Source organism: Lathyrus oleraceus, chromosome 2 (genome assembly GCF_024323335.1).
Source record: "Lathyrus oleraceus cultivar Zhongwan6 chromosome 2, CAAS_Psat_ZW6_1.0, whole genome shotgun sequence".
Lineage (NCBI taxonomy): Eukaryota > Viridiplantae > Streptophyta > Magnoliopsida > Fabales > Fabaceae > Lathyrus > Lathyrus oleraceus.
This window is the reverse complement of record NC_066580.1, coordinates 110476636-110480520: the sequence shown is the minus strand read 5'-3', so window position 1 is coordinate 110480520 and position 3885 is coordinate 110476636.

Here is a 3885-nt window from a genome sequence, read left to right as displayed (position 1 = left end):
GGGGAAACAAGAACAACAGAGCCGCCACCGTGCGTTATTTATCCCAAAAGAGGGAAAGGAAACGCTCGAAGTAAACCTGGGAAAGAACATGGTCTCGCGACCAAAGAGTATGGGTTCGGGAGTCGGTTATGCGAAGGGAAGGTATTAGCACCCCTACGCATCCGTAGTACTCTACGGGATCCACGCACAAAAGGAAGGAATATTGGTTGCTAAACACTGCTCACACTTACACACACTGGCTGAAAAGAGACAATAGAGACTGACTGAAACTGACTCGGCAGGATATCGTATCCTGGGCCTACTTAGTCTATCAGGCATAGACATCAGAGTCGAAGTAGTTCAGACTAGGGAAACGACACATGCTCGCTAGGATATCGCATCCTATGCATACGTATCTTCTCGGACGAGAGAAGAATCAGAGCATTCGTAGCTCGGCTGACACGCACACAAACAGACACTGGCAAAGGCAAACGTGGAGCCCGACTGCCAATCACTGGACTTATGTCAGCATCCGAACCTAAAACCCACACAGAGAGGCAAACATGGAGCCCAAATGCCAATCACTGGACTTACATTGACATCCGAACCTAAACACACACAACAGATAGATGGGGAGTCGGGGACTCAGCCTGTAACTGTCAAACACACGCAAACAGACAGCAAATGCTAAGGAGTACGGGGACTCGAGCCTAGCAAAGGTCAAACAACACACGCAAAAAGAAAAAAGGGCGCCCGGAGAGATCAGCTCAATCTCCTGCCTACATACTTCATCTGGTATGAAGATCAGGGCGATGTAGTTCCCCTACGCAGGGACAAAGGTTCTAGCCTAACCAGATAACAGAGGGAGACACAACTCTAGGGAGACTACGACTCGAGCCTAGATGTTGTCATGCAAAATCACCCTAAGTTAAGGTTTCTAGCTAAATGGCACTAGGGCCAACCTATCCTAAGCAGACACAGGAAAAGCAAAGTCTCAATTGCAACTAGGGCAAGAGAAAGGGGATATCTCAATCGCAACAGGGGTGAGAGAAAAGAATTAGTGTTAGTGGTTAGTCAAACTCGACAAGACATCGCATCTCGTGCCTACGTATCTCATCTGAACATGAGAATCAGAGTTGACGTAGTTCGGCCAAACAACTCTAAGCATGGCTCACACAGGAAGCAAGCCACACACACTTAACTTGCACAGGAAGCAAGCCAAGCAAAACCTAACTTGCACAGGAAGCAAGTCAAACAAATCCTAACTTGCATAGGAAGCAAGTCAAACAATCCTACAAGCACAGATAGCACACACTATACACAAACAAGTGGCTCAAACAAGGGTTAGGTTTTAGTCAAGGGGTCATATCAACCTCGACAAACAAACCTCTGGAATGGGGTGAGTGTTGCTCTTAACCTTGCCATTGAGAGACTAAGGTGAAGCAGATGAAAGGTGATGAGGGGTGTGCCTCATTGCTTCTATCCCTGGCCAGGGAGAGCATTTGACAAGAATGTGTGGGTCCAGAAAGTGGGAACCCTTCTACACATTTGAAACTGACTCAACTGTACAATTGTACAAGATCTTGGGCTTGTATCTGCAATGCATCAACACAGTGGCGTGAGCAAAGAAGATGACACACTGAATAGTGGGGGATAGATTGCATATCCCTACCTTCCACCAATTGCCTCTTCACTTAGGAGGACTTTGACTCTGTACAGGGACAAAAGTAAACATCCACAAACATTGCCTCTTAAGGAGGACTTCAGACAGTTGCCTGGCCAAGTAACAGGCCAGGTCTTCCAGACTACATGAAGAAAAAGAGACATACCTCAATGCAAGTTGCTTATACAAGCAAAGCAAAGCAAAAAGTTCACAAGGAACTAAGCAACTAAAGCACCTGAAACAGTCAAACAGATGTTAGTATGCAACTTCAAACAAAACAAGCAGAAACAGACACCAACAGTCAATTAGAGGCACATGGATGTGCAAGGCACAAGGCTTAGGGCATGTGAGCCAAGCCACCTACAAAACAAAGAGGTTAGACAATGATACTTGAGTAAGCTCAATCAAAAGAATTGGTCTTAATGGCCATTTGATGGTCAACCTGAAAACACAAGCTCAAAGGTGAGTAACAAGACCACTAGGGCAAGCCTAGGGTCAAAAGTGAATGAGAAAGTCCAAACAGCAAGGGGTAAGTATCCAAAATCATGTTCAAACAATTAGGAAACAAAACCAATTGGGTTCACATTCATATCAATCATCATCATCATTTCATGAACCATTTAGGTCAAAGTATGGCAAACAGAAGCTCATAGAAGTCAACAGCAAGACTTGCATCAAAAGCAATCTAAACATTTTTCAAAAATCACCAAATAAATCATGATCAAACCTAATACATAGCATGGTAAGCATGTCAAATTTCATCCCATTTAGACAAGTGGAAGGCAGTCAATGAAAATCAGAAAGTCAAAGCAAATTTGAACATGCTCAATGAAGTCAACCAATCATGCATCAACTTAGAAAAATCATAAGTCAAGAATGGTGTATGATAAATGAATGGGATCAAAACCATGGCAAAGAGGAGGATGTCTAGTTATCTCATGCAAAATTTCATGTTCATCCAATAAAGTATGAGAATTTCACAAATGAAATGGGAACAAGTGTCACACAAGGTCAACATTTGACTAGGCAGGGAAGGAAAATCTCAAACAAATGGAAAATGCCACAAATAATTCCAAGAAAATTCACATGTGAACTAGACATACAAGAGTAGGCTCATGCAAAAAATCAAGTCATTTGGAGGTCAAGAAGCATGGCAATGAAAATCATGAAGTTGGTCATCAATGGTGTGACACAAATTGTCACACCCTAATTCAAAAAATCATAACTCACAAACCACAAGTGATAAACTCACAAACTCTACACCAAAATCACCATGAATGTGTCTAGTTTAAGCACAAAAAATTTGGGAGCCATTGGATACATTCTCATCATTTCACAATTGATTTGGCAAGGTGTACAAAATTTGGTCACATGTCACAAACCCTAGCACCATTGAAAAACCACTCATCCAAAAATTCTGGAAAAATAATGATAAAAAAGTAGAGATCATGATGAACACAACACAAAAAATCCCATTGAATTTGGATCAAAAATGAGCAAGTTATGATTTTTGCAAGATTGGTGATCAAAGTGAAGAAATTAATTGAATTAACATTGAGAAAATGGCATAATTGTAATATTTGACTCCACTTAACTAAACACGGTCGTTTTGGCCTTAAAACGAAATAATTTCATTGGTTGGTGAGTGAAAAGCCAGGCAACACGAAAATGGGGAGAAATCTGGGAAAATTGGGATTAGGGTTTGTGTTCAAAAATCATAATTTCACAATCCTGCCCAAAAATCAAAATTGAACACATGGAAATGATCAGCATGGCAAGGTCAACATGAATCCACCATTGATTTTCATTAAAACCACACAAAAATCAAGAATCGAGCAAAAACACATTTCAACATCAAACTTCAAAACAATGTATCTTCATGGATAAACATTCATTTCCAAAAGTGAAAGTATCTCTAAACTCAGCATTGAAAGACCTATTCAAAACATGTCATGGTTTTTGAAATAGAGAGGGTCGAAATTTTACCTATTTTCGAAGCAGAATGAGAAACAGTTGTTGTTTGGTCCTCTTAGCCTGAAACTGATGCTTTAGAAACTCTCCAATGATGAATGATGAAGGTTGTTTTGCTTGAGATGGCTTGTTTTGGCATCAATCCTGGACTGTCATGGATGAGTTTTTTTTGTGTTTTTGATGAATGATGAAGTTGGCCTTGAGTGAGTTTTTTGTGTTTTTCTCTTGACCAAGTGGCTGCTAGCAGTATTTTCAAATGACAGAAAATGTGT